We start from the raw sequence: 24193 nt of genomic DNA, 5'->3' as shown, positions 1-24193 counted from the left end.
ACCACATGTGTTTGTTGCTACACGTCAGTGTACTGTTTTCTAGCTGTTTCTTCCATTTCTCTTCCCCAGAGCACAGCTGGGACTTTCAAATCCCTGTCATTCTAATGCATGGTGCTTGATCAAACTAATTTTATCGGAGTGAGGATGTGCATTGCAGACACGGTGAAATGTAGTACCTGTAATTCTGCCGATTCTGTGTGTATTCCAGGCCACACTTTGAGACCTGAAAAAGACAACATCAGAAAGAGTTTCTTGAAAGGAGGTCTACTTACATATTTCTAATGGTAAAATCTGTCATAATAATGGAATTATTTACTACAAGAATATGTTCATATTCTGTGAAGAAATAAGTATTGCGTAAGAGTATATTATCAGAATTGTGATTCTCTTTCAAACAATTTAATGTATTTAAAGACCTAGGCTAATAATTTCCTCTAGGTTGCCAGGTGAAGTGGCATAAGAATATCAACAATAGATCATCCCTTTTATTGGTTTCCTAATTTTCTCCTGCGTTCTCCTCTTTGCCTTTGGCTGACTGGCCCTCCACTTAGGTTTGCTGAAGTCCATCTGATCCAGAGCTGCAGGTTTCACCTCCTTCTTTGACATGTCCTTCCACATACATGTCCCTGATGTGCTTGCCTTCTCTGTTCTACCCATCCTCACATATAGCTCAACCTTAAACATTAGGACAGCTGCATGACTGCAGCATGAGCCTAGGCTTGAAATAGAATATTGAAATGGTAAGGATAACACTCAATATTAAAAGGAAATAACAACTTATACTTAATTTACTGAACCGTCGTAAAACTATTTATCTCAGTTAACTGTTACAGCCATAGACACTAAGCTACCTAACTTAGTGAAAACTAACTGATGCTAGCACTTATCTTTGTAGCCTACACACATTTTAGTCTACAATATTGATGAGTTCAAACACAATTTACCCAGTCATGCAGGTGCAGTTCGCTGTCGATAGGTAGTTTCGTACTTTGTTGACGATGACCCAGGTCTTGTACATCACCGTCTTCTGCCCCTGACGCTGACTTGGCAGCACCTCCGATCGTAGTACACAGAAATCGGCGCACAAATCTTGATAAAGTACATCCTGAATGTGTCCAAAAATCACGTAATTATACGCATCAAGAGACTTATAAGCTTTAAGTTTTTCTTTCGTGTACACGCTAGGTGTCTCAATTAGGTAAGCGTATATATTTGGCAATTCAAGTCTCGGCCATTCGGTTGGGTCACACACCCACTGGAAGTTTTTAGGCAATTTTGTTCCATCCAAAAGGGTTAATTTACCTACGTAGGAACGTTTGTCTTGGGAAGACAAACCGTGGAAATATTTCTTTTTGATTCATTTTTCTTTTTGATTTGTCTCTGTCACATCGAGCACATCCCTCCATAGATTTCAACAACTCTTTCCCGGCTTTCTGCCACCACTTAGTGTGCATGCATGGCAATGTTTGTAAACATTCGGATTGGTCTATTGATTCGGAAAAACTTGTCAAGTCACGTGACACGAGGAGTCATCCTCCTCTGGAAATTCATTTGAATAGATATGAATAGGTTGTCAGAATGTTGGTAATACTGCTGACACAGGAAGCCATGCTGCTTCTTTCCTTGAGTACAGTGATCGCAGGCTGCATGCATCATAGGAAATAGTCACAATTACATGTGAGATTAAATGTAATTTTAATGTATAACCTCCTGAGGTATAATCTCGCCATGTGAAGTGTATTTTCTTGCTTTAAACCACAAACCTGTCAATGCCCATATCCCAGCAAATGTGAAGCAGGCAGATTGTCACAAACTTTTGTAGATATCTAAAATAAAAGGTTGATCATTATCAGATTGTCATAGTGATTTAGGACAAAAAAAAAACTGTCAGAGAAATCATCTGCAATCTCCAGAGTGCAGTATTAAAGTGCCGCAAGTATTAAAATTCAGAACAGTGGGAAAGAATCATTTCTAAGGCTATGCTGGATGATGCAAAAATCTCATCATCGGCACCAAGAATGGTAAAATAATATAAGTACTGTACAACACAGAGGAATTGAAACAAAGTTTTATAGAATTTTTAGTTTTAATATAAGTAATTTTTTTGCTCCCAATTTGGAATTTTGTGCTGTATTTTAATGCTTGCCTCTTATTTGCAATCTTTGTTATTATTTGTTATCTGTCAATTCACAGGTTCAGTATTAAAAATGCGATCATCTGATTCATTTCATTCTGATGTATAAAAAAAAGGGTTCACCATAATTGATTTGCATTTGTGGCATTCGTTCCGGTGGAGAATTTTTCTCAGCCATACCTACCGGTGGAGAGCTCGTGCACCTGGATTTTGTTAACTAATCAGCTGAGGTGGTTAAAAGTGTGCTCTTGCCCACAGTACAGGGCTGAGACTGGAAGCACACATAGAGAGACAGAGACAGAAACAGAGAGCTTTGTTTGGGGTAACATGTCACTCACAACCTCAAGGTAGCAGCAGTCACACCTATTCTTAAAAACTTGTGCTAAACCAAAAAATCTCAATAACTTCAGTTTACAATCTTCCCTTCCTGGCTGAAGTGCTTGAGCATGTGGTTGCTTCTCAGATTCAGGACTCTCTCATCTCCCACAATCTCTTTGAACCCTTTCAGTCTGGTTTCCACCTTAATCATAGCACAGCGACAGCCTTACTTAAAGTCACCAACAATCTCCTCTGTGCAGCTGACTCTGGCCTAATAAACATCTTAATTTTACGTCACCTGAGCGTTGCCTTTGACACTGTCTCTCACCACATACTCCCCCAAAGATGACTAGCCTTGGTTTCACTGTTCGCACTATCCTGGGTCACAGCTTTTAAAAGCAATTACCTGTTGTTAAACTGGATTATTATTGATGTCATTGAAAAAAAACTTGACTTTATTGCTTTAATATCTCAATAACATAAATACCAGTGATAATAACAGTAAAAAGCATGGATGTTTGCAATTTTATTTGGATTCAGGTTAAACTCCTCATTAGGGATGTATCCGAATCCGAATACTGTATTCGAGAAAGCACGAATAATGCGATGGAAACAGATATTTCTTCTACCCGAAGTTGCTCGTTATCATTCGGATTCGGGAAAAAAAAGTTGACCCCCCACCTCTCAGGGAGGAGCTCACAGGTCGTCAGACAAGGAACTCAAACAAACTAGCCATCCCAAGATGTTGAACTGAGAAATACAGGAGATCACCAATCCCCTATATGCGCAGACTCCTAAATGACAGCGGATTTTAGATTTGAGATATGAGATATTGCTGAAAGCTCAATAAAGAATAAAAAAAAACATATTAAAGATGAGAAGGATTGACCATATGTATATAAGATTAGATGTATTTACACATGCATTTCCTTATAAAAGCAATGCAAGACAAATAATACGGTGGTCCAGACGTGCAATCCACATTTCTAAAAAGCAATCATTCTTTCTAAAAAGAAGAGGTGCAATCCACATTTCTAAAAAGCAATCCTTCTTTCTAAAAATAAATCCTCATTTCTAAATTGAAATCCTTGTTTCTAAAAATAAATCCTTGTTTCTAAAGAAGCAATCCCTGTTTCTAAAAAGAAATCATTATTTCTAAATTGAAATCCTTGTTTCTAAAAAGACATCCTCCTTCTTAAAAGAAATCCTCTTTCTAAAAAGAAATCCTTCTTAAAAGAAATCCTCTTTCTAAAAAGAAATCCTCCTTAAAAGAAATCCTCTTTCTAAAAATAAATATTCTTCCTTAGTGCAAATCCTCCTTCTTAAAAGAAATCCTCTTTCTAAAAAGAAATCCTCCCTCTTAAAAGAAATCCTACTTCTTAAAAGAAATCCTCTTTCTAAAAAGAAATTCTCATTAAAAGAAATAGTCCTTCTTAAAATAAATCCTCTTTCTAAAAAGAAATCCTCATTCTTAAAATAAACCATCCTTCTTATAAGAAATCCTCTTTCTAAAAAGAAATCCTCCTACTTGAAAGAAATCCTCCTTCTTAAAAGAAAGCTAAGCTATCGTTAGCCTATGCGCAAAGCATACTGGGAGCACATGACGTCTCCCCGAGTGTCTGACAGTGCTGTTTGAGGCTAGCGAGGAGCGAGTGGATATGGATAGATTTTCTACATAATCAAACTTTTCTTTGTGCTAGCTAGGTTGCTAGATAGCTGTTTTAATGTTTGTGATTGGCACTTGCTTATGTTAACTGTCATAGCGAGAAGAAGACCAAAGCTGAGCAAAGCAGGATATAGCTAAGTTACATTTATTTTTTTCATAGCGAACCAGCTAGCTACCATGCTGTGTATTTTAGCCGGGTCTGAACAATTTCCCCCATAATTTAATAAATTTCAGTTCCGTGCTAGCCAGCTGAGCATGCAATGCATAATAAACATTATGTTCGGAGCTAGTCAGCTGTAGGCTAGTTACATGCAACGATCGGTAAATAGGCTAGCTAGCTATAATACATGCTGTATTAATGCTTAACTAGTATCTCTGAGATGTCTATTTTAATCAGTTTGAGTGCATATGGTACATATAGTAGCCTACATTACCACAAGAAATGCAGTGTGTGGTAAATCTATGGTAGCCTACATTACTATAAAGCCTGTGGTTGGGCTACTTTCCAGTTCTGTGGTAATAGTTACCATAATGAATTTGCTAGCTAACCTATCACAGGATTACCATGGGACATTTTTGTAAGGGTGAAGCTAACGGTATAGCTAGTTAGCTATACATCGATCAGGGAATCTGGCCAATTTCCCGATAATTTCAGTTATTTAATGTCCAAGCCAGCTGGCTAGCATGTAACTAGGCTATTGGGAAATTGGTCAGACTCAGCTAAAATAGACACCTAGGTAGGTGGCTAGTTATGAACAAAATATATCCATAGCCTGCCTTACTTAGCTTTGGTCTTCTAATCAAATTTGCGGAGCTAACTATAACATTACACTCCCACATTTGCAGACTGTATATCACGAAGCAGGATTGCCGAGTTAGCTGGATAAATTCACCAAGTAAAGCCCATCAGTCCATATTCCAGTTTTGGAACTGCTTTGTGATACACCTGCTGGCCATGACATCTAACGTAAAGTGCCATTCACACACATTAAAAATAGTAAAATTTTTGAGAAGGAAGAATATTTGAGAAGGTGGCACACATGGGCCCCCATACATTACATTACAGGCATTTAGCAGACGCTCTTATCCAGAGCGACTTACACAACCTTTTACATAGCACTTTACATCGTATCCATTTATACAGCTGGATATATACTGAAGCTGTGCAGGTTAAGTACCTTGCTCAAGGGTACAACGGCAGTGTCCTTACCCGGGAATCGAACCTCTGACCTTTCGGTTACAAGCGCAGTTCCTTACCCACTGTGCCACACTGCCTGCCTGCAATACAATTAACTCAATCGAGCCTGAATGTGGTCTAAACAAATTTCTAACTACTACTAATTAGTAATTGTGGTCAATTTAGATGTTTTGACATTTTTTATGGACATGGTAAATTAATTGTGACGAATGATAAGATGGTGAGTTGTAACCATAGGATGTAAGTGTCGGATATCTGTACAAAAATACTGTAAATCTGTGAAATTAGTGCAGTAGCCATGATGCACATAGTAGATGGCGGTATGTCACAAATTCACAAGTCACATTTAGTCACAAAGGGTTTTTTGATAATCAATGAAATAATCTCTAGAAACATAAGTTAGGAGTGTCAGACCTTTATCATTTTTGGTACACAGAGAGTCCAGACTCTTACTGTTAAAGTGCAAAAAGAAATATGATAATATAGCCAGGAAAAATATACAGACATGCACATACTTCAAAACCATGTATATATAATTCCTATGGGATTTGTAACATTAGTGATTTCTTTCTTTTTTTCTTTCTTTTAAATAAGTTCTTTTTCACTGAAAATGATTTGTTGCACTGTCACTCTCTCCTCTCTCTCTCTCTCTCTCTCTCTCTCTCACACACACACACGCAAACTCTGATGCATGTAATTTTAAGTAACCTCAATATATTTATTATGATGTTCTCATCATCATATGACACATTTTAACTTAATTTCCGTATAAACTAAAAATAAAGCTTTAAGCATAAAAGTAGTGTATGTAGTGTTAAGTTTCTAAACTACACTGCAATTAGAACTACACAGGCATTTGAAAAACGGGTTTGTAAAGCTGTACTTGAACTGCAGACAATTTAACCTGAACTAAAATCACATAAAGGCAAGGAATGCTGAACAGTTCATCATTTGTCTCTTCTCTCTCACTGGCCTTACACGCAACTGTGTTCTATCACTGGGTGGCGCAGTTTTCCTGAAATGAGCAAAAAATATCAATAAGTTTTATGAGTTTATCATATTTTTTGTGTAAAAAAAACTTGTTACTATAAAACCAATATCAAATATCATCATGTGACATTTATTTGTAATTTACCCATTTCATCTGTCCATTACTTGCTGTGGAATGCTTAAAAACACTGGACATGAACCGGAGGTTGGCATTTCGTGCACATCACAGTAGCCCTCTTCCCACAGTGGCTGCAAATAAGTTGACGAAGCAGGGTAGTGGCCACTCTTGTCATATCTTACTGACTCAGGCACACCCCTCTGTCTTCGGCTACTTGACAGCAGTGGTGGGAAGGGTGTTGTAGTGTCAGCAGGCTGGCTGGTGCTGTACCTCAGAAGGTACACCTTGACCACTTCTTTCCTGAAGGCCAGTAGGTCCATTTGCTGCCATTCTGTACTGCTACATCTGGCATGAACATTAAAAAAAAGGAGCCCACCATTTCTTTGAGTGGATATTAATGCGGTAGTAGCTGACATTCTGGTCCATCCTGTCCACACCCCCCATATTACTGTTGTAGTACCTCACCATCTGAGACTGGTTGATTTGGATTCTCTGTCTTTCTGCTTGTGAGTAGTGTACATACTTATTGATTGGCTTTACTGGCTGGCAGTTTGATCCAATGGTGATCACACTGTTGTCATGCCACTGTGTGACAACGACTTTCATGGATGGGGAGTAGTGATACACATAGCTCTCCCTGGGATTTTTTTTCATAGTCTTTTTATCTTCCAGTGGGCAGTCTTTCACACGGTTTGTGCTGATGGTCCCTGTGGCGCCCATCCCTTTCTCACTCAGAGTCTGGAGCAAGGGAAGGGATGTGAAGAAGTTATCAAACGTCAGTTGAAATGGTAGGTCCTTTGGCAGTGAGTCGATAAGCTCCATGGCGACAGAGCCACCAAGACCATTTCCTGGAGTTTTCTCACTCTTCACTGCATATGGAATGCATTGAATCAGGTACCCAAGTGATGTGTTGAGACACCACAGCTTATAGCCAAATCATATTGGCTTTCACTTCATAAATTGTTTGGCGGAGTGTTTCCCATCGTATGGGATCATAGCCTCATCTACACAGAGGTTCTGTTCAACCTGGAAATTCCTAACAAATCTTTCATTCATCATGTCTATCAGGGGTCTAACCCTGCCAAATTTGTCACCTGGGAGGAGATTGTGATTATCTGCTAGATGCAGATACTTGAGGATGTTCTCAAATCTCTTTCTGGTCAACAACTGGGAAACACCAGCATTAAAAACATCACTGTTTCCCTCCCACATCACACGGCGGCGGGGTACTTGACTGTAGCCACTGATCAGCAAAACTTCCAAAAAGGCCCTAATTTCTTCAGGAAAGACATTGTGGTCAAACTTCCCTTTGTATGATGCAAACAAGTTGCTGTGCTCACATAGGTAAAATACTACCTCATCATCAAAGAACTTCTCAAACCACTGATATGGTTCCAATTCTTCATCAGACACAGACTCAGCTGGGGCTCCTTGCCAAATAAATTTCTCTCACTCTTGGGGAGATCTCTCTTGTACCATTTCTTTCTCAGGCCATTGCAAGATGTAGCTAGAGGTTGTTCAGTTTCATTTTCAGCACTTGTACTTTCATTGTTGTATTTGCAGACAAACCCTCCCTATTCTTCATATTGTCACTTGCAGTTACAGGTTGCTCACTCTCATTATCAGTATTTACAGTCTCTAATTGATCAGTGTTTTTACTCGCTGTATTATTTAAGATCAGGAATTCTTGATTTCCTCCTCATCCTCTCTCTCAACGTTGTCCGCATCTTCATCAATCTCCAATTCTAGCTTCTGCCTTTCTCCGTCTATGTAGAATGTCACATCTGCCACATCTGATGCCCTGACACATTTTCCAGACCTCCCCTCATCTCATCATCACCACTGTCCTCAGCACTTTCACCACTCTCATAATCTGGAAGCTCAAGGAAAACGTCTGCCTGCTTGATGTCATCTGCTTGAAGCAATTCAATTACCTCAAGAGCTGTGTATCTTTCTTTAGAAGAAGACATGGCTCTTTTCACTCTTCTTTGTCTCCTATCCAGAAGAAAGTGTGAGAGTGACTGACTGAAACAGGCAGGATGTGTGAAATGCCTGTACCTGCATTCCCAGACACTTGTTTGTAAACAAGTGTCTGGTTCTGCTCTGTACTTAATCTCACACGTCTCCCTTTTGTGCATGCGTGCGTGTGTGTGCGCGACAAGAGTATTAATAAGTCAGAACTAAGTTACTTGTGAGTCTTACTTACTTGTGGATATCTGGACTCTCAGTATACCAAAGGAAATTAACCTGCTATCACCAGAACCTATGGATCCATGGGTATTTTCCACAAAAAAACTATAAAATGAGTAGTCCCTTGTGATTAACAACTAAAAATAGTATGATACAGAAATGGCTGTATCTGAAAAACTACAATGAGTATATTACATGATTGGTTGTCATTGGACTCGGCACAAGTTGCATTTCTATATGTGAGTTTCTTCCATATGAATATGAAAATTTTGGTATATTTTGAATGATAAAGTTAATTTAAAGATTTTTGCAAAAACTGAACTTACTTACTACCATTTAAGGCAAGATAAACAGAAATGTTTTCGGAAATTCTATTTGATATATCGAGGGCTTGGCGCAAAAGGGGCATAAGTGACATTTTCAGAATTTTACTGGAGAGAAAAAACAAACTTTTAATTGATTGTAATTATTAATTAAAAACAACATATTTGAGCAATCTATACTTTTATAGAGATTAAAAGATCATTTAAAAAAACGTGTCATTCTCACAGTTTAAATGTTTGAATTGTTGATTATCATTAACATTGTATGAATATATATAAAAACAGTTTGTACCATTACTCTAAATATATCAGTTCATTTAACATCATGTAAGTAACCCCAGAAAACCCATGTTATCAAAAATGTGTCATGCTTACAGTTTAAATGTTAGAATTAAGCATCACTTTGTGCCTCAATGCCTACAGCTATTGATTGTCTCTTATAGCATTCAGTCTTCAACCTTACGAGAGCTGTAGAACTCCACATAGGCCTGTGGGATTCTGCCGTTTGTGCATAAGGTGACAAGATCTTTTTTCTTTGCGGCACTGACCCCTGGAAGACTCTGAAACAGGGTGGGTAGAGATGATGTTGGTGATCTTGTGTCCTTATTGACCACAAGTCTCCTGAATGAGGCATCCATGTTATATTTGAACAGGATGGCATTCATTTCTTGCTTCATGTAGCACATCCACTTCATTTTGAGCCAGCTGACCTGCTGCCCTTCATCGTCTTTCGTCTTGTTTTTTATTTTCGTTGATGCTACAGTTTTAAAGTCTATGAACTTCTTTTGCGTCTGGCAGCCCTAACTAGAGTGTAATATCCATCTGGAGAGTACACAGGCACACTCTTTCGTTCTGTCTCGACAGCTGTATGGACACTGTCACACTCCATTTGGCTGTGTCCTGACTCAAGGAACTTGTGGTCGATGATGAGCAAAGTCCTGGATAGCCTGAAGGCACATGGTACTAAATCCAACATTTCTGTTTTGGCCCCCACATGTATCAGAATACATAATGATATGGTTCACCTCTGGACTGAGGCTGTGAAGGTAGTTATAGACACATGTACTGATCTCAGATGACCCCCTCCCCCCCTCTCCCTCATGCCACATGAAGCAGTGTGCATCCCCCGTGTCCAGTTCATACACAGTTAAGTTGTAGGTGCTGAGTTTGCGGGAGTCATATAAACTACTCACATTGCACCAGGGTGTTGTGAGCACCTGTTCAAGGTCAAATGTAATGGCTTTTAGTGACTGTGTAGTTTGGGCTGCCTCCTTGTCTTTATTTTTATGCTCCCTTGACTGTTCTTTTCTTGACTGATGTGCCAAATATCTTTCAATCTAGAGGGCCTTCTCATGCTCTGGGAGATTTTGAAATGTTTCACATTGCCTGCAGGCATCCTTCTTCGGGATGTGAAATGCTATGTTGAATTCACTGTTGAAGATATTCCTGTATATGCTTTCTTTCACTGGTGTTGTTTTCTACTCAATGCACTTCAGTGTGTAAAGCTCATACATTTTTCTTAGATTAAGCGTCCCCTCAAGATAGGCCCTAGTAGTGTCTTTGCAACAATAGTGACTTTCTATTGTCTGAAAGGACTTGATGTGCTCCCTCACTTTGTTTTTTTCAGCATCTGAAATCTTGTTTTTTGGTGTTTGATTTCCACCTTTAGGACTTTCACGTATGCCATCTCCTGTAGTGTTTGAAAGTGAAGATCTGGCCATCTTTTCTGAGATATCAAGTGTCTTCAAGAAAAAATCTTTACACTCTAACTTTTGTTCTATATACGGTTAGATTGTATATTAAGGTGTTCTGCCTGCGTGAATCCTGCTTTTTTCCCCTTTTCTTTTCTTTTCTTGTGTTGCGATGTCATGTATGACAAAGTCCCTCTGCCTATTTTTATCCCCCCATCTCCCAGAAATGTTTAAAAAAGTCCTGCCTCTCTGGTTCTCCGACTTTTGCGTTGCACTTGTATCTGCATGTCGTGCAATCCTTTGGTTTTACTGCCCTGGCTAGCACTGACTTCTTCTTGCTGTTTATGTAGCTCAGGCCAGCATTTCTTAAGCGTTTGCGTTGATTCCTTTGCCAATTGTTAGGTTCCCTTTTTTCTCTTTCTCCCTCGTTGCTGCTCAACATCATCCCCGGCTTCTAGCTCCTCTCTGACATCATCCCTGGGTTCCTCATAGGTCATCTCTGAGGTCTCAAGCATCTCTCTAAACTCTTCTCGCACCTCTCCAGCATCCTCCATGGCCTCTAGCACCTCTCTGGCTTCCTCCCTGGTTTCTAGCACCTCACTGGCCGCTAGCACATCCCTGAGCTGTTCTTCATCTGCACTTACGGCTGCCTCAACTTGTGCCTCAACTGGAGCATCATCTGATTGTTCCTTACCTAATAGATATATAGCATATGAATTATTAATTATTGTGGCAAGTGAGTGCCACCCCTCCTGCCTTCCAACAGACTCACGTGAGACAAGGTTTGGTTTTTTAGCACTCCGTGCTCTTTTATTAAGCACACGGCTTCGCTTGGCCACAACGTAACACAGATCCTTTGTTTTTAGTTCGGTAATTCTGTGCAGTTCCGTCGTCTCTCCGGCGTTCACTCCCGAAGACTCCCGGTCTCCGCTTTTAAAAACCCCAGGCTCACTGTTGAAAACAATCAGAGGCAATCAGCGCAATTAAACAATTGATAATTATCGGCGCTGATTACCTCCACCTGACAGTTGTGACGAAGGATCCGAGAGCCGCTCCTCTCACTCTCTCTCTCTCTCTCTGCAGCCGACGCCCAAACCACGCCCACCCCACCACAATTACAATCTCAAATCATCAGCTTTTCCAACTCATTACTTAATGTAAATAATGCTTGATTATTTTAATTTGTATACTATACCGTATAGGTTTTACAGCCTACATGCCATTGTGTGTGTGTGTGTGTTGTGTGTGTGTGCACGCGCGTGTGTGTGTGTCAGCCACGCCCCCTGCTCTTTAGATGCAGTAAGTGAAATCCATAGACCGAGAAAGCCGGTTTAGCGTGGATCAAAAGCTTTTTACTCCACTGTCAAAAAATACAGATATATTTAAGCATTATGGAACGAGAACCAGTGGTGTATCGTATCATACCTAACTAGCTGGCCATACGACCTAGCTAGCTGCTGTTTGTGGCAGCTAGCTGGCCATACGATCTAGCTAGCTGGCCAAAGTGGCAGCTAGCTGTGTTCTGATGCTGCGTTCAAATGGGGTCGTGTTCACCGTGTTCATGAGAGGAGTCCATATGAATGCCCCCCTCTTGTGGTATTTACGACTTCGGAAGTGGAAATTTTCTGAAAGCTCCGAGTTCACAAGTCGTGTACACGACTTCCCATGTCGTATCCATAAGTTTATGAGTTCCATTTGAATGCAGAATGAGTGCAGCTAGCCGGCCTTTTGGCGCAGCTAGCTAGATCGTATGGCCAGCTATCTGCCACAAATGGCAGCTAGCTAGGTAGTATGGCCCGCTAGCCAGGTCGCATGGCCAGCTAGCTAGGACTAAGATGGTATCTAGCTATGTAAGTCGAATAAATGTTAAAACGGCTTGCCATAGCGATGTCTATTCAGATAGCTAGCTCTCCTGTGGCCAGAATAGGCTACATACAATCTAGCTAGCTAGCAGTTTTTATGGTAAGCAAACACTACAAACACACACATATTGACCAAATCATCAGCACAAGCTAACTAGGAGCTAGCTAGCTAATGTAATCTAGCTTGCTAGCACGAGCTTACGTTAGCAGTCATGGGTTTTGTTTACCATACAAGCTAACTAGCTAGCTAGCTAACAGTCAGCATGGGCAAATATGCATTTGATCAATATTTTGTTCAGATTTATCATTTAATACTACTTTAATAATACTTCCATTATACAGCCATTTCCTCACCATCAGAATAATGTATTTTTTCCTCTTGATCATTTGTGGGTATATCAAATTCTCCAATTATACTCATATAAGACTTGTTCTACAGTATACTTCTTTGCCTCAACTGCTCCATTTTTCTGCACTAAAGGGCATCAATGCAGCTCTTGTATGATTTGTTCAGTGCACTAAAGGCGTAAATGCACTTGACCTGCACTTACGCCTCTTGCGCGCCAAGCTCTGTGCACTTACGCCTATTTTGCTCCAAACTCAATTGAAGGTTTTCACTTACGTCTATGTTTTCAGCCTTTATTTAAAAAAGTAAAAATTATAGTGACAGTATTCTTTTATCATTTGATAGAGCTCATCAAGACCTTTAAAATGATATATAAAACTCATTTTCTCCCAAGATGTCACTTACGCCCCTTTTGCTCCAAGCCCTCAATATGTACTTCTATGCCTTTAGGATACTCATGCAAAATGTATTTTTTCTACACCAAACAGAATGACATGTATGGTCATTTTTCTTAACATACTATTTTTAGTCTTTAGTCAAATATGGGTTAAAGAAAAAGTCAATTTCATATTCAGTTTTTCTTGTCCTCCAATACCCTGTCATAATTTAAATGAAAAACCACATTTGAAATAACATTTCTTATTGTAACCGCATTACCCATGACAGAAATGAAATGATAATTCAATTGGCCCTTTATCATTTCATTTTCATGCTTTCAGATGAAATGGCATTGCTTCTGTTCGCATTATCATTTGTCATTGATTTGCTAAAGAATCTACAAACTTTGATCTCAAGGTCTTAACTGGCAGCTGATTGAAAGAAAACCACAAAATCCACAGACACTGTGCCCCGGAATGTAGTTTGGCACACCTTTGTAGTTTGCACGTCAGTGGGGTATGTACCATTAGCCCAGGGGCACGGGAATCATTTCAGAAGTGCAGGGGCTAAATCCTCAACCCCCAACCAACCAACCCCCCCAACCCTGGCAGTCAGTTTGATATAATCGCGGATAGGAGAAATTGGCCCCATATATCTGCAGACAAATAATAACAATAGGCTACATGGCGCAACAATACATTATCAAAAAAACAAACATCTAAAAGGTAACATTGTATTAAGCACTTTGCAATTAGTAACACAGGGGGAACTGGCTCAGCGCAGTTACATAGGCACATAGTTATTTCAGCACCTACAGGGATTGGTGCATCCATAACAGAAAAAGTCTGGCTATAAGATAAATTCAGTCACTCTTGGTCTTTATTATAGAACGCGGGTTTTTATATGGCTATTATCATACACAAATGTGCTGCAAAGCAATATAATCAAGTTAAATATCAATAAATTAAATCTGCTCCCACTTGAGAGATTCCTACTGTATAGCCCTGTCATTGTCTTGCCGTCTTGCTGCTTGTATAGTGTAGCCTGCTGCTTTTCGATAGCCTACTGTAACCTATATTCTAGGCTACTGACAACCCCTACAGTGTGTCTTGAGACACAGTGCTTCTAAGGTAGGTTAGCCTAGTTCTTGATTAGTTTCAGTTTTGAAAATTATCTCTTTGCAGAAGCCACATTCCGTGGCAACATCAGGAAAACTGGGCAAAAGGAAGCGGTGCTTTATATACAGCAGTCCAGCAAGATCTTTAATTCATCCTTAATTTCCGACCTCGTGTTACGCAAACCTCTAAGGCCAATGTTCGGAATAATTACTTTATTTTGGGTATTTTAGCTTTAATCACTGATTGGATTAAAACGTGGCTAATCTTCCTTTTTATGTTTGCATGCTTTAGTTTACTTAATGTCAGAGTGGACGGGAATGCATGCAACTTTTTACCATAAGTGTCGCAAGTTTAGGGAATTAGCGGGGATACAGGGAAGGTAAAAGTGTGTGTGGGGGGGGGGGGTGGCAATTGCCCTCTGGCCCCCCCTGTTCCGGCGCCAGTGCATTAGCCTACTGATTTGCTCAAACCCAGGGGTGCACAACAAGGGCTAATCCATTTCCAAGATCTTCTGCCAACTTCTGCTCTTAATGATTTAACTCATATCTGACGAAAGACAAAAAAGTAGTATGTTAAGTAAAACGACCACAGAGGTCATTCTGTTTGATGTAGAAAGATTACATTTTGTGTGAGTATCCTAAAGGCAGGTTGGGGAGACTGGGGTCAGTTGTAACATGCTCCCTTTGTCTATTAACTATTCATACCACCCAAACGTTCCCACCTGAACATAGCTGTGTCTACACGTGTTTGTTAATTCCGGCGGAATTTGTTAGTTTGTTTCCGATTACACATAAATTTACACATGGATTTACGAAAACATTGATAATGAGGCCCAGTGTGTGTACACTGTACAGCCAAAAGGCTGTCATCTTGCCTCACCCCGAATACTGCAATTTCTTCCGTTTTTCTCATAAATGGTACTCCAACGACCTTCTTCGCTTTCTTGGGAGTAGCGACAACAACACCCTATCTGCCAAACTGTCCTAATTGTTCATTATTTGCTAGATCACTATTTGGCTGCGCGGATATAACACAATATGCAATAAAAGTGGCATTTATAAAAGACTGTATTCATGCACCTGTGACTGGGGGATATTGTTATATATGTTATATTTTCGGAGCCTGATGGCTCCATCAATAGTTGATGTTTTGACACTCTTATCTCATTTTTTTAGGATTTGGCGTTTATCGTGTTTTGCGATGAAACCCTTCGTATAGCGTATTCATAATATTATGTTGAGAATATTATAATAAATACATTAGTTACATAAAACGTACATGTATCTGTGTGTGTGTGTGTGTGAGAGAGGGAGGGGGAGGGGGATCATTTTCAGTGAGAGATTTACAGTGAGCTCCAGAATTATTGGCACCCTTAATAAAAATGAAGAAAAAAGGCTGCATATAATAAATGACACAGATAATAACTATATGTTATGTTCAAACATATGGGAAAATGATATACTTTTATTTCAATACATTTACTCTCATGCTTTAATGTTTTTTTTTAATTAAGTAATCTATTTTTTTCTGAAAACCACAGGTGCCATAATTATTGGCACCCCTAACAATTATTGTAAGTAAAATCAAACAAAATGAAATTGGCAATACAATTTTACTTAATTTAGTTCATCTCAGTCTAAAGGAACTATAGTGTGTCATTCCACACACTCCAGTTTCACTAGAGATTAAAAATGAGGTAACAATCATACAAAATCCCTTTGTCATCCATCAGCATTTGAAAAGCCAAATAACAAATAATTCAGAAGAGTCTGATGGTAATTTACCATCACAAGTCTGGTAATGGGTACAAAAAAAAGACAAATGGTTAAACATACCACTCAGCACTCTAAGGGGAATAATAAAAAGGTGTAAAACATGGAATGGTTGGAAATTTGCCAGGAAGAGGAAGCAAGTGCATGTTGTCCCCACGGATGGTGAGGAAGATGGTGAGGGAGGCCATTAATAACCCAAGGATCACTGTTTAAGAATTGCAGAGATTGGTTTGTTTCTTGCGGTCAACAAGTCTAAAAAAAACATAAAATGTCACCTCCATACCATCTAACTCTTTGGAAGGGTGGCATGAAGACAGCCCTTACTGAGAACAATAAACAAAACCAAGAATCCGGAGGTTGCCAAACCTCATTGGAATTAAACTGGAAGGGAGTGCTATTGTCAGATGAGATCAAAATTGAACGTTTTGGCGTGACACAAACAATAACAATACATAATGAAATAACCAACTAACTACGACCAATTATCTAGCCCTTAGAAGCATGGGAAAATATTTCACCTTACCTTTACTCAATAAAGCTGCAGTCTTCTGTTCGATGAGTGGAACCTCCTCAGCAGTATCTCCTTCCATTCTTCTTTGAATTTTCTACTGAGGTCATTCTCAAATGCCAGCTGGATGGATGGATGGATGGATGGGTTCCTTTATTGTCATTGCACAGTGTACAACAAAATTAAGTAGCAATCCTGATGGTGCATTCACACATAGCAAACGGCAATTTAAAAAAAAGAAGAGTTCAAGCTAAACTAATTTAAAGTGATAAATATATAAATAAAATATAAAATGTACAACATGTATAAAATGTATATATTTGCGGTAATCTATAAAACCATAAAACAATAAGATATAAAACAATATAATATGGTAAGATTGGCAGCTGAAATATTGCACTTCGGATATTTCTGAACTGCAGTGGCCCTATGTACAAGTAGTGCAATAGTGGAATATATACATAAAAGGTGCAGTTGAAATGTAAACATCTGTACAAAGGTGCAGTTGAAATATAAACATCTGTGCAGTGTTCTATAAATGTAACTGCAAGTACATTTAGTGCTGATAGTCACACAGGTCCCAAATAGTCAAATTGGCTTTCCGTCTATGCAACATGCTGCATCTGAAAATACGTTCTTCAACGTGGAGAAAGAGTTCTCGCACATAGCAGTTGAAGCCCCAAATATCAGTGCGTGTTTGAACGTAGTCAGCACCGCTGGCATGGCATCGAAAACGCTAGAGTAATTAGAAACAAGTTGGCCCAAAGTCACTTTCTCGTCGTCCTGGCCCGTGCACTGAGTTCGCAAAAACTGACGTGCAACGGTGAACTGTGACTCAACCATTTCGGTCTTTGTTAAATCTAGTAGTGGTTTCACTTTGCCGGCATCCAAATGTAGCGCCACCTATTTGGCTACTTGACTACGCCACTCTTTAGTTCAGTGAGTAAAAGAGAACTCCATTACTATAGACAGGGGTTACCGAAGGCTGTTGTCAAATAAATGACATACAACAGATTGATGGAAAAAAATACAAAAAATCGTTTCATTATTACAAAGTGAAAAGAGCAATAAATAGCAATTCATTAAACACGGATAGACTAAATACGTTGCCAAGACTGGTACAAGCAAGTGGGATGGCGGCCTACACTGCTAGCTCTAAGGAGAGAATTATATTATATGGTGAAATCACACTCCAGGCATCAATATGCAAGGCACACTATCATAGTGCTCACAGCGAAGTAAATAGCTTTAGTTACAAATCCAAAGATACACACTATGTCAAACCACACGCGTGTTTCAGCATTTAGCACACACTAGGTCTCCTATTACATGCTAGCAACACTGGCCGCCAGCATCACCAACCTGACACAAGAAACAAAGATTTAACAAACGAACAGAGAAACATAAAAAAACGTTAATCCGCCTGGGAAAACACAGTTTTCCTTACACTTCCACAACCAATGTTGAGGCGGATTAACAGAAACAAATAACAAAGAACCGAAATTAAACAAACAAAACGTCGCCCAAAAGTAACCAGAATATACTCAAACTCGGGACATTTAACAAACAGTAAGAGCAGTGATAGACTGTAACAAACAGCAATATCTGTAACAAACATATTCATTGTTACCCGTATTCATTTAGTTAAAACTGCACTTTAAAAAAAAGAAAAAAACAGGTGCATACCTGATATTCTGGCACAATTACATTTAATGGCCCAGCAGCTACCAACAGCGTCTGCGCCAGTCACGTTAACGCCTGATAAAAAAAAAATGCATAAAAATAGACATTACTTATGTATATACGCTGTATTGGTTACGCACATACAAATAACACTACATAAATACACACAGGGTAAAAGATCACTTTCAGCGAACAGTATTAAAAGTTTGCTCACCAGGGCTGATATCCTACCAGCCTACACAAACGCCAAACCGGCAACCCGGAAGTGGTCGGCTTGACAAGCCCGTCAAAGCTGTAGTTCCCTTAGCGCTTACCACAGGTTTCATATGCTATGGAACTACAGCTTCCTCATTACAGTTCTATCCCCAACAGCTGTAAACTGTCACCGTTTATCTGATGCCACAAGTTACACAAAAAATTCTCACTGCCAGGGTCCAAAGCATCCAAAGCCACCATGTACTTGCTATAACGTTCGCTGAAACGCATGGCCATTTCACCAAGAATAGAGTCGATAATGCCAAAAAACAGCAGCTTGCACTCCTGTTCAATGTTCACTTCACAAATTCACCATGTAGCCTTGTAGAGACTTGCTGGCCTGTCGCTGCCGTTTTGGAGGAGCAGGAACCGCTTCATCTGCTGTTAGCCCACAGGTTCGCAAATTCAGCATCCGATCGTAGATTTTCAATGCAAGAAGAGGCACTTTGAATGAGCCAAATTGCAGTGATTAAATCCGTTTGTTCAGCTTGCAGCATCCTATTAGGTGGGTCCATCAGCCCCAATACTTTGTACATCACACAGGCAATACATTTGAAAGTCTGTTCTGTGATGGCCTTGTGAAGTCCAACAGCTTCAATTTTCACATCAGCACTTGTTCTTGTGGTTCTGATTTCTTTCAGGAACTCCACAAGCGTGGTGTGTGATTTCAGCACCATGGACACCGTGTCAAGGTGTCCAGTCCACCTTTGATCCAGTAGCCTTTTAAGCTTCTCTCCATTATACTGTGCAGCTATAGCGGACTTTCTCAGAAATGTATTAAGTGAATTGCACACATCAAAAAAAAACCCAACTGCAAATGTAATTGAGGGTTAAAACAAAGAATGTAGGGCACTTCTCTGTTTAATTTATTTTGAGTAAGTTTCTGCATGCCTCCTTCTCTTCCAGACATGATGCTGGCCCCGTCATAACACTGACTTAGTATTTTGTTTGTGTCGAGACCAACATTTTACAGCTCTTCAAGCACCAAGTTAGTGAGTGACAGGGCATCACACTTGTTTGTGGTCAACATCGACAACAGCCTCATTTGCACTGTGCAGTTCTGGTCTACATAACGAACAACTATAGAGATATTCTCACTGCCTGTTGGGTCCTTAGTTCCATCCACCTTAATTGCAAAACCATGACTCCCCAACATCTTTAACGATTTGCTCTGTCATGATCGTACTCATCAGTTCAATGATATCATTTTGAATTTCATGTGATGTGTATGTAGCGTTTTTTGGAATTGTACTGAAAGTATGCGCTAGCTCTTGGTTTTGTCTCAGCGTGTAATCAAATAGTGACAGAAACAGTTCACTGCCCACTTGACCTCTATTATCAACTGAATCAATGGCACCCCTGAATGGCAGTTCGTTTGAGATGAGGAATTCAATAATGTCTACAATTGCAGACACGTACAGGCGGTTTCAAGAAAGCTGATCGGAATTAACCAGGGTTGAAATCTCCTTGCTTGTGGAACATCGCAATTGCTGCTCTTTCCAAATAGCCACGCATGCTTGATGCTCTTTACTGTTAGCATGTCTGCTAAATCGCTTCGCCTTATCAGTAGCATGCTTCCAATTGCTAAAACCAGTGCTTGTGAAAACTGCGTCACTCCCTCCAAATTTCCTACAGGGAAAACAAAAGGCTGAATCAGCTTGCTCTGAATATTCAAGCCAGTCCCTCTCGTTGTACCAATTCACCGAAAACAATCGCTTACAGTCATTCTTATGCTGTTTTGTCTTTGGAAACTGCTTGAGACAAACCTGGACTGGCTTGTCATCACCGAGGTCCTCTGGCACACTGCGACGGCGTCAGCGAGTCCTTGCTGCTGGCAGGCTGAGTGGTGACAGAGAGCGACTGAAGCGGCCCTGTGTTGTCCAAAGTGCTTGTTTGGACAAACTAAAATATTGCTATTGTAATATTATCACTAAAAAGCCGACGCATTTGGGTGTTGTGATTTTTTAAAATTAATTTACCCACCCCCACCCCCCCTATTTTTTGTGCATATTTATCAAGGGTGCCAATAATTCTGGAGCCCACTATATAACAGAAAGAAATTACTTATGTCAAACATCATGTAGGAATTGCAGGCCTATATAGCCTACATTGTTTAGACATATGTGCATACCTGTATACTTTTCTTTACTATACAGTGCAAAAGTAATATATTATCATATTTCTTTTTTGCCCCTTAACAGTGAGAGTCTGGTCTCCCTGTGTACCAAATTATAAAGATCTGACATTCCAAACATATGTTTCTAGGGATGATTTCAAGGGGGAAAAAAACCCTTTGTGACGAATTACTAAAAATAGCAGCCTATACAGTAGCCTGTATAGAAAAATCTAAGCTGTAGCCTCTTACATTGGCCGATTTGAAAACAGATTTGTGATCCGCTTGGCTAGTGTACCAGAGAAATTTCAAAACTTCCACTATGGACATTAATCGGTTAATTGGCTCAATCATATATTGATCTGATATTTGCATAAGCACCAGCTACAGCCGCAGATTGCAAGTGTAGCCTATCCTAAAGACTTTCCTGTGCTCGAGTAGGCTACAGTAGTGAACCGTCGGAAAACTAAAACTAAGGTAATTGGTTGAAACAGAAACCAACACGCAGAATGCCCCGTCAGGACCGGAGTTGTGCAGTCCTGCACTAGCCTACTAGTGGGGAACTCTGTTTGGCCAATCTGCGTCCACGGTTGGTTGCACACGCATTGTTTTACATTAAGTTCCATATTATCACTTCGTTCAGTTAGGTCGTGCCACTTCTAACAGAAAGTTTTTTATATCTAACACCTGCTTCATTGATTTGAAAAGCTATTGTGCCAGTTCATTAGTACATTCTACTATAGGCTACAATACGCTACTTAAGACTGTAACACTATAGTTTTTAATTGTTTCACACGCCAAGTTGCTCGCTGAACTTCAATGGTTAACGTCATTAAGCAAGGATTGCTTACTAACGTCAGCTTGTTTTATTAGCGAGTGATTTGAGGCTAGCTATGTGAGTATTGCCGTTTATTCCATTTTCATTATGTGTTTTGTCCATTTTGTGGAAAGGCCCTTTCAGTTGTCCGAGCATTCTGCAACCACTGCGGGAAAAACATAACTTTTTTACCGAAGGAACAATGTAGCTCACTGTCGCCAGAATCCGAAACAAGTTTCTACAAGTTTTGGTAAGTTAACATCGCCAGGCTAGCCAGCTTATTGTGTGAAATCTTGAGCATCGTGTATGTCTAACATTAACTTAAATATAACATTGGCCTAATAATAGTTAAACCATGGTACTTTGAATGAAATATGGTGTTAGCTATTTGCTGAATGTTAATGTGTATGCATTAGGCCTAGCCTACGTTAAGTTAAGCTTTTCTTGGCACAGCATTGAAAGACCTCCAGACCTTTTTAAATTTTCAAGAAATCAAAAGGTCGGAGAGGGATCGTCATTCAACCACCAGAAAAATAAAAAGGACCGCTACCAAAGTTCAGGTAGGTGCAGTAGCCAAACTCATTCTGAATTGTGTGGAGTCCCTCAAATTGAATTAAAAGGATCAGGTTTTTTCATATGGGGCTCCTGTGTGGACAGACAACTGAGAGTGTGCAGTCGCTGTTTCCACTTCGAAGTGGTCTAGGTCTACTTGAGTGATTTTATTTGGCGTGTTATTGCCATGTCCAGAGTTGCCAACTTTTCCCAATGAGAAGTAACACGTGACGCCACGTGCATATGAATGCGTCTCTGGTGGACGGTAGACTAATTTCTCTCTGCATTCAGTAACCAGCCGCTGTTAAATGAGCGATAGCAAGCGCAGGAAAGACTGCAGACGAGCAGCGTTGGCGACTGTTTTCCAAGGAAGCTGATGTCTGCTCAGTCTCTAGATTTGTTACTAGGGTTTTTTTAGCCGCTAAATCCAGAGACAATGTTGGCAGGTTGGTAACAGTAGGCTACTGGCCCCACCATCAGTGTTGCCAGGCCCAAGGTTTTCCCGTCCAGTTTTGCAACTTTGAAGATGAAGTTGTGGCTGAAATCAGAGGGGCCGGTTTGCAATAGTTTTCAAACGTACCACCTGCTCTGTACAAATAAATTGTGCATCTACCTGTAAAACGGATGTTTGTTTAGGACGTTGCTTCAGTCCATAGCATTTTTTTCCAGAATTCACTTTATGTAGCCTAATAAGTAACAATAATTGTGAGATTGTAGGCTATAATTTAAGGCTAATTTAATTGGTCTAATCGGTCTCGAATGATGTGCTTGTATAAAGATTTTCGAAATTCCTCATAACTTCTGTGTTATGTTTTCCGGGGAACAATTCCTATAGAGAATGAATGGTGGAATGTTGACCCTCGTGACATCACAATGCCCTCTGGCAGCTGAACAGCAGCTGCCTCTCCAGCTGATGATGTCACAAGGCTCTCTAGCACTTCTGTATACTGACATTGCACCAAACGCCTTGCATTTTACTAATAGTCACACAACCAAACTCTCTGATTGGCTGTTATCAATACCTAGCAACACACCATAGCAACCACCTGGTACACCTTAGCAATGACCTAGTAAGACCACAGCAACCACATATTACACCCTAGCAACCACCTAGTGAGACCCTAGCAACCTCCTGGTACACCTTAGCAACCACATAGTGGTTTTATACTACACTTTTTGAGATATTAACTTTTTAAGCCCAGAAAAATCCTATTGAAATGAATGGCGAAATGTGGACCCTTGTGATGTCACAATGCCCTCTGGCAGCTGAACTGCTGCCTCTGCAGGTTGATGATGTCACAAGGCTCTCTAGCACTTCCATACACATAAGGCCATGATACACGGGCAACTTTTTTGGGCAATATTGCCAGCAACTCAAGTTGCCCTGATACACTGGTGGCAATGGGCAACGTAACTGAAAAAGACCAAGAAACTGGAGATGTAATTCCAGGATCTTGGCGAGAAGAACCAGAGTGCCTACTACAGCTGGAACCTACTCATGACAGAAACCCAACTACTGATGCCAAAACTATCAGACAAGAGTTTACCTCCTACTTGTGTACAAATGGAGCAGTCAGTTGGCAGAACAGTGCCATTTCCTTGTAGTGCATGATGTTCCTGACCTATGACCTATGAAGGTCTCAACATACTATAGATTTTAGAAGTAAAGCATATAACTTCTTTACCCAATTCAAATTAAGGAAGGGGAATTAAGTGTATTAATTAAATTAATTTGAATTAATTTATATGTATTTATATTTATTCAATTAATTTATTACACATTTATTCAAAATAATTTTTCATTCAAATTCACACTGCACATAGAAAAGTAATGAAAACAAGTGAACAGGTGATTATAAAATGAAATTTTGTTAGATTTTATTGAACATTAGGGCTAATTACAGTACAGTCTTTCCTCTTGTATGTTATTACTTAAATAAAATGGGTAATAAAAAAACTCATTGGTTAAACTAGTTCTATCTGAGATTACTCTTCTATATTGGTATGTACAATTTCAATAATCTTCCTCTTCACACTCCTCAGTTTCTCCACCGGCACCTCTTGCAAACACTCATCTAAATATTTGAAAAATCCTGCATGTGCTGACTCCAACTTCTGTTCTCGTCTTTTCAAGCACTCCAAGGCATACTCCATTGCCACC

At 39.8% G+C, this 24193-nt stretch overlaps 1 long non-coding RNA gene across 1 annotated transcript; it reads right to left on the bottom strand.

The window, feature by feature from the left end:
* Positions 1–10883: 10883 nt before the first annotated feature.
* Positions 10884–18637, bottom strand: LOC118223944. The gene is made up of 4 exons (XR_004764525.1): positions 18510–18637; positions 18299–18370; positions 16628–16763; positions 10884–11579 (listed from the first exon to the last, which is right to left on the bottom strand). It is a non-coding gene; the product is annotated as an uncharacterized LOC118223944 (long non-coding RNA).
* Positions 18638–24193: the final 5556 nt, after the last annotated feature.

The sequence above is a fragment of the Anguilla anguilla genome, chromosome 1 (genome assembly GCF_013347855.1).
Source record: "Anguilla anguilla isolate fAngAng1 chromosome 1, fAngAng1.pri, whole genome shotgun sequence".
Classification (NCBI taxonomy): Eukaryota; Metazoa; Chordata; class Actinopteri; order Anguilliformes; family Anguillidae; genus Anguilla; species Anguilla anguilla.
Note: the sequence above shows the minus strand (reverse complement) of the source record. Positions and strands in the feature narration are given on the sequence as shown.